The sequence below is a fragment of the Lynx canadensis genome, chromosome D3 (assembly GCF_007474595.2).
Source record: "Lynx canadensis isolate LIC74 chromosome D3, mLynCan4.pri.v2, whole genome shotgun sequence".
Lineage (NCBI taxonomy): Eukaryota > Metazoa > Chordata > Mammalia > Carnivora > Felidae > Lynx > Lynx canadensis.
In genome coordinates, this window is record NC_044314.2 from 91891181 (window position 1) to 91907089 (window position 15909).

Consider the following 15909-nt stretch of genomic DNA (forward strand, 5'->3'; position numbering starts at 1 on the left):
TTCATGCTCTGTCTCTCTCTGTCTCAAAAATAAATAAACGTTAAAATAAAAAAATAAAAAAATAAAAAATAAAGAAAAGGGGGAACAGTGGGTGCAGACACAGGGGCAGGGACACGAGGCAGATTTCGGGATGTGCTTCTACAAGCCCCGGAACATTAGGGGCGGCCAGCGGACCCTCAGACACGGGAGAGAAACAAGGGTAAATCCTCCACGACCCCAGAAGGAACCCAACCAGACCCAGCCTTCCAGCCTTCCAGCCTTCCAGCCTCAGGAACCGTGAGAGAAAACTGGACCTGCGCAGCTCACAGGAGTTTGTGCTGCGGCAGCCCCAGGACGCCGGTGGACGGGAGCCCTGCTGGCCCGGGGCCCGGCATGCTGTGATCTTCACCGACGTCTCTCCTGCCGCCAACCAGGGCTCACCTGAACACAGGTAGGGACGCCCCGGGCCCGCATCAAGGCGGTCAGACAGCAGGGTGGGATGAACTGGGAATCCGACCGAAGGGTACAAGCCATCCCGACCCTGATCAACACGTTCTCCTCCGGAGCGGACGCTTGAGCCCTTACTCTCTCGGGGCCCAGAGCTGGTCTCTCCCAGCTGTGATTTTTCTGGTAAACTGAACGCAGACAGGAAAATGAGGAGCTCACCTAACAAGCAGTGGGAGATGCGGCGGCCTTCAGGGCCGGCCTGATCCAGGGCCCCACGCTTTGCAGGCCTGCGTCTCTGCTCTCCTGAGTCCCAAACCTGCCCTGATCTGAAATCAAGACGGGCTCCGTCCACTCCACTTGCCCACACGGCGTCCGAGGGAAGCCAGAGGGAGGCGACCTCTCGAAGCTCGCTCAGGAGAAAGGAAAGTCTCTTCCAGAAGCCACCTGTAGGCCTTTCCTGACCTCGGACACCCCACCCGCCGTCCAGGGCGCGCTGTCCCAGGGCGGAGGGCGTCTCCGAGTCCGGCGGAGCTGCGCCCCGGCCGCGGGCCACCGGGAAAGCAGTGGCTACCTAAATAACACCGGGCTACGTTTGGCGGGAGCAAGATGGATGTTCCTAGACGGCCAACTGTCCCCTCGACTCTGCAGCAGTTGTCTGTGTCTGACAGCTTGTCAGAATTCCGCGGGGCACCTTGGAGAGTGACAGGGACTGAGCAGGAGTGACTCACGGTGCATTAAATAAAGTCTAAACAGAAATCTCTGAAAGCATAACGCGGTGTGACTGATGGCTGGGGGAGACAGCTTTTGACTGATCTACTCTTTCTCTCCAGCTGAGGACCACGCCAGACGCCGAGAGCCCACGCTCGCCACGGAGAACGAGTGTATCTGGTGGGAAACGGTTACCCCGCTATCGGTTCTAGGTCTACGAGGCCTTCTCAAGAACCGTTTAAAAGTCTTGGGTGCAAGGGCCACCGAAGGGCCCGCCCCATCAACTCTTTGCCTTGTCCTTTTGGCCGGTCGACCTTTTCCTCCCGCAAATGGATGAGTTGCCAGACATTTGAAACACTTTCCCGTGTCCTGCTGAGCCCCTCTCCCCCATGAGACGCTCGGGTGGCCGGCGTCCCCACCTCGAAGTCCGGTAATCAGCTCAAACGTGAGGAAGGTAAATTGGTTCAAACACAAAGTGGAAGAGAAGGTCAAATGTGCGTCTGAATGTCAGGGAGGCTGAATTTCCAGATCTGAAGTTAACGGGGAAAGTTCGGGTTTCGTCTCCAGTTAGTAATGAAGTTGCCGCGAGCGATGAGCGCGAGAACTCGAAAAGGGAGACTCCTGGTTGAGACTCCAATGGACTCACACTTTAATGCCAGCATCCTTTGAAAGGATAAACAAATACACCCTACTGCGGCAAGGGCTTTATTGACGTGCAATTATTTTTTTTCCATGATGTTTTCTTTTTTTTTTCTTTTTTAATGTTTATTTATTTTGAGAGAGATTGAGAGAAGCAGGGGAGGGGCAGAGAGAGAGGGAGAGACAGAATTCCAAGCAGGCTCCGCACTGTCAGCGAAGAGCCCGGCACGGGGCTTGAACCCACGAACCCTGAGATCACAACCTGAGCCAAAGTCAAGAGTTGGACGCTCAACCGACTGAGCCCCCCAGGAGCCCTTCTGTGATGTTTTCTTACACCAGCTCGCCGTTGCAAAACGCTGGCTAAGTGACCCTGCACACGAGCTGACGGGGTGCCCAGCTCACACACCACTGTCTCTCCCTCCACGGCTCAGTCTCCAGAGGGACCTTGTGAGACAGAAGTCAGCTTATGTCCCTCTTGCATTTATAACCCTGCAATGGTTTTCTGTTGCAATTATACAAAAAAAGCCAAAGTCCTTCCTAGGCCTCCAAGGCGTTATGTGATCCATCCGACTCCTCATTTCCTGTTACTTCTCTCCCAGCTCACCGGCTGCAGCTGCACTCCTCTCACTGTTCTCAAAGTGAGCCTGTGGTCCCTACCTCAGGGCCTTTGCACTGGCTGTCCCTGCCCCCGGGAAGTTCCTCCCCAGGTACCTACTCAGTGCGCTCGCCCGCCCTTCAAGACTTTTGCTCGGGGCGCCTGGGTGGCGCAGTCGGTTAAGCGTCCGACTTCAGCCAGGTCACGATCTCGCGGTCCGTGAGTTCGAGCCCCGCGTCAGGCTGTGGGCTGATGGCTCGGAGCCTGGAGCCTGTTTCCGATTCTGTGTCTCCCTCTCTCTCTGCCCCTCCCCCGTTCATGCTCTGTCTCTCTCTGTCCCAAGACTTTTGCTCAAATTTCATCCTTCACGGAGGCCACTCTGACCCCCTTTTACAAAATTTTAAACCTCCCAGGCACACCCCCCCCTTCTTAACACTATATTTTTTCCCAAAGCATCTCACGTTGAAACATGCAACATCTTTTACTTTGTTAACACTTTTTAATCATTGAGATGAGGGGACGCCTGAGTGACTCAGTCCCTTAAGTGTCTGACTCAGTAGATCTTTTAGAGTATTGGAGCCACACTTGTCCACACAGCAGCATAAAAGCTAAGGCGAAAATTAACAGTCAATGAATCGAAACCATTTACTTCCAAGTCGTAGCCATACAGCATTCCGACTTTGCTGGAAAAGTGGGAGTGGGGACATTCAATTGTCTTTTGGATAATATTGTTTTTACTCTGAAAAAGGAGAGATAAAAATCTGAAAACCCACATTGGAGATGATGCACTTTCTGTCCAGCAGTCTTTTTTTTTTTTTTAATGTTTATTTATTTTTGAGAGAGAGAAACAGAGAGACAGAGAGACAAAGTGCGAGCAGGGGAGAAGCAGAGAGAGAGGAAGACACAGAATCCGAAGCAGCTCCAGGCTCTGAGCTGTCAGCACAGTGGGGCTCAAACTCACGAACTGTGAGACCATGACATGAGCCGAAGTCAGACGCTCAACCGACTGAGCCCCCCAGGCGCCCCATGTCCAGCAGTCTTATTAAAGCTCTCGGTGAGAACCACGCGATAGAAATTCGTCATCAACAGAAAGGGTTGCCTCTGTGAATGGCCTGAGCTGCGGCCACACCCACGAGGTGGGTGGTTGGGTGGGTGAAGAGATAGGACAGAAAAGAATAAAGTCTCTCTAAAGGCAGAGAGTGAGGGATGTGTAAAGACAGCACAAGCGAGAAAGTTGGTAAATACAGCAGAGGCCAGATTGAACCGGCTTATGTGAACAGTGGTTCCCTCTGGGGAAGCCCGAAACACAGAACATAGTCCAGGAAAACTAAAATTCTCTAGAGCAAAGGACACTTTTGAAATATCTAAACTGCTGAAAATTTCAGAAGCATATATTCAGCTTGTTAAGCGTCGGACTCTTGGTCTCAACTCAGGTCAATGATCTTGCGGTTCGTGAGTTCAGGTCCCATGTCGGGCTCCGTGCTGACAACGTGGAGGCTGCTTGGGATTCTCTCTCTCCCTCTCTCTCTGACCCTCCCCAGCTCACGCTCTCTCTCTAGCTCTCTCAAAATAAATAAACGTTAAAAAAAAATGAATGTAGGGGCGCCTGGGTGGCTCAGTCGGTTAAGCGTCCGACTTCAGCTCAGGTCACGATCTCGCAGTCCGCGAGTTCGAGCCCCGCGTCGGGCTCTGGGCTGACCGCTCAGAGCCTGGAGCCTGTTTCGGATTCTGTGTCTCCCTCTCTCTCTGCCCCTCCCCCGTTCATGCTCTGTCTCTCTCTGTCTCAAAAATAAATAAAACGTTAAAAAAAATTTTTTTTTAAAATGAATGTATTGGTATAATTATTCCCTACAGATTCATAAAAAACAGTAGTGATTTAAAAATACAAAAAAGCAGGCTTGAGACGTGAGGTTTTCAGGCGTGGGTTCTGAAATACAAGAGCATGAAAACGGTCACCGCCCCACAGCAGCTCTGTTTCTACCGATTAAATGGGCTAATATTTACCAACTTGTTTCTTATAAATTGGGTTCTATAACGTCACTGTTTTGTGACTGCCCCTCATTGGTCTTCCGATGTCCCCTGGTTGGGGGGGGGGGATATCACCTCTTACCCAAACCCCCCCCCCAGTCTGTCCTCGGCCCCCTCTCTGACTCTGCCAGGGGGGACACTAGGGCACGGGAAGGATGGAGGGAGGGGCCACCCCTTGAGTTTCCTGTCACCCAGGTCCCTGTAGGGCACAACCAGGAAGGGGCAGAGAGCCCAGTGGCCGCAGCTGACTCCCATGTGCATTTCCCCCCCCCATTCTTCCCGGGGCGGCCAGCATCCCGCTCACGGGCCCACCCACCATGTGTGTGAGCTCTGACAACCCAGCACTGGGGGGGCTAACCATTGGGCACCCCTGTGCCGTCTGAGTAGCAGTTCTGCGTATACACGTGACGTTCTCTCTGCAGAAGGACTGGCGTGGTCTCAGTCTCCTGCCTCGGCCCCAGGGACGCACCTGGGTCTCTCAAACAAGCCTCAGTCTCTCCTACCCTCTCCGAGGGTGCCTCGGAGCTATCTTGTCAACACCGCCTGCCACACGTCAAGGAGGAAAGACGGGAGCGGCCGTCACAGAGCCATCATGTGTCATGTTTCCTCCCGGAGATTTCCCGGGGATCTGAAATCTAACACTGGCCTCTCCCTGCCTGGCACGTCAGGTGAGGCTCTGAGGGTTGTAGGCAACAGAAATGGCCGTGGGCGATCTTATGCTGCAGGCAAGTTCCCCGCAGGCTGGCGGGGCCTCTCCTAACAGCCGAAGCAGAGTTCAGCAGCCAACCTGGCGACAGGGGAAACCCGGGATATCTCAGGGGCTCACCGGACGAGTTTGAGAACTTTCCAGAAGGCTGCAATTCTTGCGCTTCAGCTCCTGAACACCTTCGGTTCTCGACAGTAAATTCCCAGGAGCCCGAATCGGGTGGCCAGGCTCGGATCTGTGGCGTCTCTGCTCAAATCAGCCCCTACAAGTGGGCGGGGTCTCATGGTGACCACAGGACCCTGGAGCCAAAGCCAAAGAATGGAAACCAGATACTCGGCCCTTTGATCCTGATTCCTAATACCAGGCGAAGACGTCACGCCCTCTGCGGGAAGCTGGGGAGCAGCGAGGAGACTGCTCAGCGGCCCCCCAGACGCCAGGGCCACTCAGGGTACCTGTCACACGCACACACTCTCAGGCTTTGTGCACCTGCCCCTCCCCAGTGCTTACAGCTAAACGCTTTGCTTGGAAACAAACATTTCTGTTCTCCAACCCCAGAGTCAAATCCCATGCAAATGATCTGCTGCAGGGGCGCCTGGGGGGTTCATTCGGTTAAGCATCTGACGCTTGATTTCAGCTCAGGTCTTGATCTCACAGTTCATGAGACTGAGCCCCACGCGGGGCTCTGTGCTGACAGTGTGGAGCCTGCTTGGGGTTCTCTCTCTCTCTCTCTCTCTCTCTGCCCCTCCCCCTCTCACACTGTGTCTCTCTCAAAGATAAATAAATATACTTAAATCAAGAAATGTAGGGGCGCCTGGGTGGCTCAGTCGGTTAAGCGTCCGACTTCAGCCAGGTCACGATCTCGTGGTCCATGAGTTCGAGCCCCGCGTCGGGCTCTGCGCTGACAGCTCGGAGCCCGGAGCCTGCTTCCGATTCTGTGTCTCCCACTCTCTCTGCCCCTCCCCCGTTCATGCTCTGTCTCTCTCTGTCTCAAAAATAAATAAACGTTAAAAAAAATTTTTTTTAATGTATAAAATGATTTGATACACGCTCTTTCGCGACCTCTTTCTTTCAGCGAGATCCTACGAGGCAGGAAGATCATCCTGAATATCATACAGGCGTTCACAGAGGGGTAAAAACTGCTGGACGGGAGGGTGTCATCCAATGAGAAAAACCGTAGAAATCCCTAGGGTTGGTTTCTAAAGTGCATATATCCCTCCCTGCACCACCAGCCTCAACCCCTGAGCTGCTGATGGGCGACGGGAACCCCCGGTGGCCATCCCCCTGCCAGCGGCCGGCACCGAGCAGCTCGGGCAGGCGTCCCTGCACGTCTCTGACCGCAGGTCCGGGCGGGACGCCTCACGCACACGGAGAACCACTGGGAACAGGGACAGGCGGTCGGGATCAGGAAGGGCCCTCCCGCAGGGGAGGGGACGTCTGTCATCTTAGCCCCTGGGCCACCTAACAGACTAAATCCTTGTTCTGCACAAAGCCCGCCCCGTTCCGTCCACTCTCCTGAACGAGCCACGGCCAGGCCACAGAACCTGCAGGCCTGGTTCCCAGCGTGCACAGAAATCCAGTCTGTGTAGACCGGGCATGGCTGGCGTTCAGAAGGCATCGACAGAAGCATTTCTATAAGTAACGACCTCAAAGAACGCCAGTCTCCCCACATAAATCCACTTGGGGCACAACCGAACAGGAAAGGACCGCCGCTCTGTTCGCCTCAAAATGACACCTCTCAGTCGCTCCTACAATTACGGATGCTGTGGGAGGGAAGGCATGGGACACCTCCTGTCCGTCCCCCACGTGTGACTCACTAAAACTTGACGTCTTAAGCCTCCCATTGGCATGAACACGAGGAAGGAGAGAAAGGTTGGCGTGTCAGCACCTGAAGGACGGCAGCGGGGGCCGGGATGCAGCGTAAGGCCGTGCGTGGGGGGCCGGGACCCCCCGATTCGCGAGAGGCTCCACCAAGGTGCCAGCTCCCGCTGTCGTCCCGGGAGGGGCCTCGGAAGCCCGTCTGAGCACCCACGTCCTTGTATCTGCCCTGACGGTGCCCACCACTGGCGTCGTGAGACCCCGCGAGGCGATGGGTGGCGCTGGGCAGGGCGGCTCACCCCTGAGCGCGTGGGGACAGCGATGACCACGTGCTGGCGGCCACAGCGGTTACGTGGGAGCAGTAGCAGCAAACAGCAGACGGGTGTGGTCAAGTCCGGAGAAAAGGTGATGATCCACTCGGCAAACACTTGCTGAGTGCCTACTGGGTGCCGGCCACCATCAGACTCACCGGGAACCAAACGTGGGGGCAAACAGGCCGAGCCCCCCCGCCTTTGTGCAGCCTGGGGCTGAACGTGTGGCAGAGACGGAGGACAAAAACACCGCCTGAAGTGAAAATCGACTGTGGTCACTTCCACAGGCCGGGAGAGCGGCCAGCGGCCTGTCTGTGAACCTGGGGCAATGGGAAGGGAGGGGGGAGCGGGCGGGACCGGGAGGGCGGTGTGGAAGCCCCGGGGCAGGAAATACACCTGCCGCTGCACCTTGGCCGTGCACATGGGCTCCCGTGGCCACTCAGCGCCTCTCAGACACGAGGTGAGGACCAGCACCCGAGGGCCAGCCAGACGGCAACTTGGGTGCTCGGGGCCACGGCCTCGTCAGGAAAAGCAAATCACAACAAATATACACGTATAAAAATATCTGTTCTTGCAACACATACTATATAACTTTATTATTTTGTAATATATGAATACATTAAAATATGAATATATAGATTGATTGGGGCAGGGTCAGAAGTTACTACGCTCCTGTATTTAAAAATGTTCTTGGGGCACATGGGTGGCTCAGTTGGTTGAGCGTCCGACTTCGGCTCAGGTCATGATCTCACAGTTCCTGAGTTTGGGCCCCGCCTCGGGCTCTGTGCTGACAGCTCGGAGTCTGGAGCCTGCTTCGGATTCTGTGTCTCCCTCTCTCTCTCTGCCCTTCCCCTGTTCACTCTCTGTCTCAAAAATAAATAAAACATTAAAAAAAATTAAAAAGGGGTGCCTGGGTGGCTCAGCCGGTTAAGCGTCCCACTTCAGCTCAGGTCATGATCTCGCAGTCCATGAGTTCGAGCCCCACGTCGGGCTCTGTGCTGACAGCTCGGAGCCTACAGCCTGCTTCGGATTCTGTGTCTCCCTCTCTCTCTGCCCCTCCCCTGCTCATGCTCTGTCTCAAAAGTGAATAAAACATTTAAAAAAAAACGTTTAAAAAAATATATATATATATAATAATAGGGGCGCCTGGGTGGCTGAGTCGGTTGAGCATCCGACTTTGGCTCAGGTCATGACCTCACGGTTCGTGGGTTCGAGCCCCACATGGGGCTCTGTGCTGACAGCTCGGAGTCTGGAGCCTGCTTTGGATTCTGGGTCTCCTTCTCTCTGCCCCTCCCCCACTTGTGCTCTGTCTCTCTCTCAAAAAAAAATAAATAAATAAAATGTGTAAAGAAATCATTTAAAATGTCCTTTATCGGGCCCCTGGGTGGCTCAATCCAGTAAAGTGTCTGACTCTTAATTCAGCTCAGGTCATGATCCCGGGGTCGCGGGATCGAGCCCCGCGTGGGGCTCTGTGCTGAGTGCGGAACCTGCTTGGGATTCTCTCTCTCCCTCTTCCCCTCTCCCCGTTCACTCTCTCTCTCTCTCAAAGTTAATACTAAAAACCATTTTTAATCACTGTTCTTTCTCATCAGCAGGATCACGCAGAGGCCCGTGCGTGCACAGGTGTGACGTCCACAGGTGACGCAGGTACAGACCGGTGCCTGACCCTGAGGATCTGGGTCCCGACCCGTGTCCTCCCGGCCCCCTGGCCGAGGCGTGAGGGGGCCTCGCGGTGCGGGGGGGGCTCGTGCAGCGAGAACGGGCAGGGAGGTCCAGGCGGCTCCTCGAGCCCACAGGCCTCTGAGACGTGAGTGGTGCTGACGCCTCCCGCGGCCGCTCCAGGCCTCAGGGCCAACTGTCCCGTGCAGAGACCCCCCACGCACACGCGCACTCCCTCTCGGCTCTCCTTCCAGCCACGCCCACGCCCCTGCAGGCCCAGGACGGGACTCAGACGTCCCAGAGGAAGCGGGGCTGCTGTTCCTGAAGGGAATTAAAAGTCGCAAGCAGAGGGGCGCCTGGATGGCGCAGTCGGCTAAGCGTCCGACTTCAGCCAGGTCACGATCTCGCGGTCCGTGAGTTCGAGCCCCGCGTCGGGCTCTGGGCTGATGGCTCGGAGCCTGGAGCCTGTTTCCGATTCTGTGTCTCCCTCTCTCTCTGCCCCTCCCCCGTTCATGCTCTGTCTCTCTCTGTCCCAAAAATAAATAAACGTTGAAAAAAAAAAAAAATTTAAAAAAAAAAAAAGTCGCAAGCAGGGAGCCAAGCCGCTGGGGCCGCGGCCTCCTCGCGAATTTTCTTTCACGTGGATTTTCCTCCCACTGAGGTGGTGCTCGTGCAACACGGCCGGGCTTTCATTTTTCTCCCTTCGAGAGGATTTCTAGTGAAACGTAACCAGCTAACAAGGAAATCGCCAAAATGGGGTCTAAAAACCTCCATCAGAAAGTTTAACGTAAAATCCCGTCACACACAGCACGTGGTTTCAGGCCGTAGAAAGACAAGCCCGAGGCGCGGCCCCGGCGGGCGGCCGTCACACACACGCCTCTGCCCCGCGTCACCCGAGGGAACGTGCCACGCGGGAGAGCCACCAACACCCAGAAACGCAGACGGGGAGGGCGACGCCCTCGGCCCCAGTCAGCGTCAGGAAATCCTCACGCGAGAGCGCCCGGGGCACATCTGTTCTGCTCCCAGAGAGAGAAGGGGCTTCTGTGGCAAAGTATTTCCTTTAACGGAATTTCTGCTCTGTCACTGTATCTTTTGCACAGACACCATTCTGAGTGTGTGCGCGTGAGGACGTCTGTGCCACTCCGCCTGGGACGCTCCTCGCAGGTGCGCCCTCGGAGGCCAGACCGCGGGGTCTAAGCTGCAGCCCACAGACAGCTGCACGTTCCCAGAGTTCTGGGGACACAGAGGCTCGTGGGCTGGACCATCTGTGGCGCACGGGGAGGGACACGCCTGGGCACACGCAGGGTGTGGCCTGTGGCTTCCCGCCTGGATGCTAGGAAGGACACCCGGGGGCCGCCCCACCCGACACGCAGGCCTCCCGCATCATTCTGATGCCACTTCCTGGGCACGGGCACGGCCCTCTCTCAGCCACGCCACGCACGGGGACTGGCTCTCCGCTCCTTCCACTCACAGGGAAGACTGACACCCACACACGTACACACACACCCGCCCAGGTCCCTGCATCCGGTGGCAGCGTGTGACCGGCTCTGACCAATGAGCTGCGAGCAGAGGCACCTCTGGGCCCCAGGACTTCATGGCTGGCGCTCCACACTCACACGCCTCCGGAGAGGCAGCCGGCAAGCGTCGGCGGCTGGTTACCAGACCTGCCGGGCCCCGAGGTGCCGCAGGGAGCAGAGAGCGCTGCGAACCCAGGACGGCCGTGCAGCTTGAGCAGGAGATCAGCCGCCGAGATCGGGAAACACCTGTTCCTGCAGTGTGATCTCAGCTTTCCAGCCTGAGATTTCTACTACCCCGAAGTCGCAGCAACACGCGTGTGAAGTTTCGGTCACAGCCGCATCCTCTCTCAATAAAAACCCAAGATGTTTCCAGGCGCGGTTTTGTTTTCTCGCTGTTACAAACAATGCTGCACTGTATGTATTTATGTGTAACAGTTACCTATTATCTTTCCAGGAACGCCTTCCACTGGAAGCCGGCAGTAGTCAGAGGATAAACAAAGAAAAGAAAGGCAAGGCAGCAGGAGAGGATAACGTGGTTTCAGGTCCAGGGACACGAGCATTTCCTGGGCTCCGCCCTGCCCGAGAGGCGAACCGGGCTCCTGTGTCTGGGGGCCCAGCAGGGTGGCCCCCCCCCCCCCCCCCCCCCCGAGCCCTCAGCAGCCCGCCTCCAGTGCAGCCCAGCGGCCGGTGCCTCCGCCCTGAGCAGCGCCCCGGGGAGGCAGCAGACGGTCCCCGCGTGTGCACGTGCCTGCACGCTTGCTCATATCCAGGACCGCAGCCATCGCCCAAAAAAGAGAATCGAACCAAACTGTTCCTGCGTCCTTGCCAAGTGGTGGGCAAGCCTTCGTCTCACTGGGCCTGGAAAACAGAGCGAGCTGGGGATTAAGAGAGAGCTGGCAGGGCGGGAGTGACGTCCCGGAGCCACACGTGGGAGCCCGGCCCGGGAGCCAAGAGGCATATGCGTGCGCCACCATATGTGGGGCTGTCTGGTGGCCCCGCGTCCTGAACGACTCACGCCAGGAGGGAGATGGCGGGATGGCCTGTTTCCATCCCAGTGAGGGGAGGCGCGGGGCCCGGGGGCCAAGAGCCTCTTGTCGAAACAGCCTAAAAACCACGGCTGGGTGTGGACAGGCCACACAGCAGCCTGAGGACAACAATGAACACAGAGGGCAGCGAAGGGCGGCCCAGACCTCGCGGGAGGCTGAAGGGAGGCCCAGCCCTGCGTTGGCCCACCTGGTCGGGACGGGCCAGGCGACCTGGGAGGATGACCCACCCCGTCGCTGTCTCCGGAGCTGGGTCCACACCCTCGGGTTGAGGAGATGCAGCGACGCCAGGCCGGCCAAGTCCCGTGGCGGCCCCAGCGGGCCCCTCTCCCCCTGTCCCGCCAGCGCTGCCCGGGCCGCTCGTTACCACCCGGCCCCAGCAGGCCTGTGAGTCTGCAAGGTCTGACATCACAAAACCCATGTCAGTAAGAAAAGACCGAGAGGAGAGGGGGGAGGAGGGCACCTGCTGGGACGAGCACTGGGTGTTGCACGGAAACCAACTTGACAATAAATTTCATACTAAAAAAAAAAAAGACCGAGAGGAAACAGACCACGGTAAAGAGTGTGGGCGCGGCTAATTGTTTTTCTGCTATTGATTTCCTCACTCTTGGTGAGATGTGTTTCAGTCGCTTAAAAGTATTGGGAAAGTAGTTATTAAAATGACCACGAGCGCTTTCAGCCAGGGAATATGCAATTAGCCTGTCTCTTCCAAAATCGTTATTTTTCATAACCCCGTCTGGCCCTGAGGGGAATTCATAAATTAAGACAGGGAAGGGTCGGGGGCACTGGTGCCCTACAGTGTCTCACACCCGGAGGGCTGGCGGCTGCCCACGTGGATCGCAGCGTGCCATGGGTGATCCCACGCCACCGGCCAGGGCCTCCCATCAGCGGTGCCCGCGGAACGCGCTGGCACGGCCCCGGGGTCTCAAGCCTCCGCACCCGCTCCGCCCCCATTCCGTCTGAAATGCCTTCCCCCCCTCCCCCATTCTCGCCTCTGCAAGCTTCAAAACCCAGCACGAGCCCCACCTCCTCCAGGAAGCCCTCCTGTCCCCGCTGAGCCTCCAGTCCCTCCTCGTGCCCCGAGCTCCGGTGAAGGTTCCCCTTCACCCCCTGTGCCACAGACACATACCATCTACTCTGTTCATATGAAAGTGGTTTTCATCCAAATCGAGTCACTTGCTTTTAACGCTTCTGCAAACAAACCCACCTCAAGGAGACGGGCTCTCACGGCACTGAAATGGAGAATCTTGGACTCTAAACGGTGACCAGAAACACACACACCAGCTACACCTCAGGTCAATCTCAGCTAACCTTATTCCGCCCCAGTCCCTGCACCCGGGACCTCCCCTCACACAAGAGCCACAGGGAGAGGGACCCTGTACAGACGCGTCAGCACCCACCCCAGACGCCCCCATTTTCAGAAACAGAAAGGTTGCGGGAGACTAGATGCCATGTGACCGAATGTCACCCAGAGTGTCTGGGGCCACGTCCATAGCCTCACCTGGTACACACACCATTTTATTCCGTCACCTGTTTAACATATGGATGTCTTGTTTCGTTCCCAAATGAAACCGTTAGCACCACGGACAACGGCTTCCCCCCCCCACCCCCGGCACCCGGCGTCCTCCAAGGCAACCACACGGTTGAGCCCTCAGAAGATACTCAATACCGTGTACAGTTTGACGACACGGGCGTCCCAAACACAATTAAAATTCGTCTCTGGTACCTGCAAGCCCCAGGGGGCATTTGCCACGAAGGGATCGGGGACTCGTCTGAAATGAATCCCCTCCGACTTTTGTGCAGAGCGACCTGGGCTCAACACTGTGCAGACTGGCCTTGAGTCCTATGCCCTCCCTGAGAAGGTCGGTGACCTACGGAGCTCAGACTTGCTCACCAGTGACGGAAAAGCAATGTTCTCGTCCCCAGCAACTGTACCATGCTGTTCAGCCACCGTCAACGACCGGAGCCGTGAAACACACGATCCCTCTCAGGAAGTCCCTGGCGGGGCCACCAACCCCATCAACCCCAGCAAGGTGAGGCGGACTCACACGCACCTTCACAAGCCTACAAGCACACACTTCTTGGCTCTGTTTTGCGTTGCTTTCTGCTAAAACGAGTAGGAACAGACTTGTGTTTTAAAAAAAAAAAAAAAAGCTCCCGGTGAAAAGCCCTCATTTATGCTTCAAGGAATCAGGTTTCTTTCTGCAAACAAAGCTCCCCAGCTGCCCCAACGAGGGTCCTCTGAAATGTCAGCTGGAGGAAAGCCTCGGCCCCGAGACCAGGGCAAGCTGTGCGTTTCAGCCCCTTGTTCACAAGCAAGTCATTCCCAACGGCCCGGGACCCGACGGGGCACGCGTTAACCACCCAGCTCCCCGACCCCCACCATGCGCTCCAGCGGGCCCCTGCCCACCGCCCTGCTTCGCCTGGGACTGAGGGGGGCCCTCCCTGTTGGGAAACAACACGAACCTCCCCCCCACCCCCGGAGATCCTGCCTCTGCGGGAGCTGCTTCCCCCCGAAACACCCTCTGTGCCCCCGCCCTGCATTTACTGGGCCTCACCGACCGCACCCCCCGCCCCACCCCACAAACCAGCCCTCCTACCAGCGGGCGCTCCCTGCTCTGCCTTGGCCTGCGGCCCCTTTCACGGCTCTACAATCCGCCTCCCAGGGACTTTGGGAAGTCAGACCCGCGTGGTCCCCCGTCCTGCCTGCACGCGACAGAGGGCCCACGAACGGCACCGCGCGCCCCCCCCCCCGCCCCCCGGCAACTCTCCTCCTGTTACAAAACATGCAGACAGCACCCACTCTCCTCTCTGGAAAAAGTCCCTGCGAAGTCTTCCAGCATTTTTATAGGTTTAGAGATTTATTTTGTAGCATCAGACCTTTAGTCCATCTGGAACTTGTTTTGCTGTGAGGTCTGGAGAAGGAATGTGACAGCACGTGTTGTTCAGATCGGTTACACAGGTGCTCACGCCCAGCTCCGTGCAGGGAACCGCGTTCGTCTCACCAGCGATCTGAAATGAAACAGTCCCAGGGACCAAATTCGTCCGTGAGCTAATACTAACAACAGGCAGCCTTTACTGAACACGTGCTCTGTGCCAGGCTGTGGTGGGCATATACACGGTTATGCGTGGTTCACCCCGTTTTATCAGCAGGGACACTGAAGCGTAGACAGTTCAAAGCAGCGGATCTCAACCCAGGGCCCCCAAAGGGGAGGGAAGGCCCGGGTGGGGGGGAAGGTCTGGGGGAGAGCAGGCTGGGACAGGGGTGGATGGGCGCTCCAGAGGGAAGGTGAGTCTGGTCTGAGCCCACGAGGCTCTGTCGTCTCCGTGAAGAAATGTCCTCCCTGTGGACACCCCAGACTCGCCCGCACGTTGGAATTACGGGGGGCCCCGGCCACACCCCAGCCCAGCTCAGTCGGGCTGCGGGGGGAGGGACGGGCCTGCTCAGGAACGCTGTTCTCAAGTCGCCTTCCGGGAAGGATTGGGGCTCTGACATTGTGACACAGCCCACTGGGCCTTCCTGTCTTTACGGGAAACTCATGGAAAGATGTTCTACGTAGAAGCACCTGCACCGGGATGGCAGACCCCACACCGAAAAACAAGGGAGGCTCACCGCTGACTCGCCCAGTAAGAAACCGTCTCGGTAATGAGGGCTCTCAGCGACACCGAGCACCCAGGAGATAGACGCCCGACTGAAGAGCGTCGTCCTGACCTCGGCTGAAGCCTCGGTCATTCCCATTCGCTGGCGGAGAAGACGCATAATTGTTCCTAATTAGCAGCCACCCCCCCCCCCCCCCCCCGGAGACCGGGTGATAGACTCCCCTGCGAGGACGCACAGAGGCCAGACAGCCCAGAGCAACCGCCCGTCCCCTGCGCTTCAGCCCCTGCCGGGGAAATAATCCCCTCGAGGCACCACAGAGGCTCCCTGCAGCCCTTGGCCGGCAGGGGAAGGCGTGCGTCTTTGGGCTAGAGACAGACATGAAAGGTGCACATCCACACCAAGTTTCCACACGGAGGGGCTTGCGATGCTCCCGGACAGAGACCGGGTCCGCGCTCCTGGTGGAGACCGCCTCCTGCTGGGGGAACAGTCAGAAGATTCCACCTTCCAGTTTGTCTCTGATACTTTTCAAGCAACGCAGCTCGAAAACGTCATCCTGGAAAGGCCGCGATCGCAAGGGCTCCAGCTTCCGTTTTACCAGCAAGACGTCCCTCACCCCGTGAGCCGCAGCCCTGGGCGCCAGGCGCACGAGCCCCCCATGTGGGGGGCAGGCTCCCACCCCGAGGAAACAGGGCCGCAGGTCCCCGCACGCGGCGTCCGCACGGAGTCGTGGCTGAAGCCTGATGCGCCAGGGTCCTGAGTACAGACAGACACTCGCTCTAGGTTAACAGACAGCGCGACGAAATGCTCAGCGACTCCTGCCGGCTCTCACACGGACAGAGCATACGTGAACCAGAGACAGCG

At 57.3% G+C, this 15909-nt stretch overlaps 1 protein-coding gene across 1 annotated transcript in view; it reads right to left on the reverse strand.

Moving 5' to 3' along the window:
- RIMBP2 (RIMS binding protein 2) overlaps positions 1-14454 on the reverse strand; it is a 143787-nt gene extending 129333 nt beyond the window's left edge. Inside the window, exon 1 of the mRNA XM_032595400.1 lies at positions 14328-14454. The gene's annotated coding sequence lies outside the window, so the exon portion shown is untranslated. The remainder of the gene's footprint in view (positions 1-14327) is intronic.
- Between the last annotated feature and the right edge of the window lie 1455 nt (positions 14455-15909).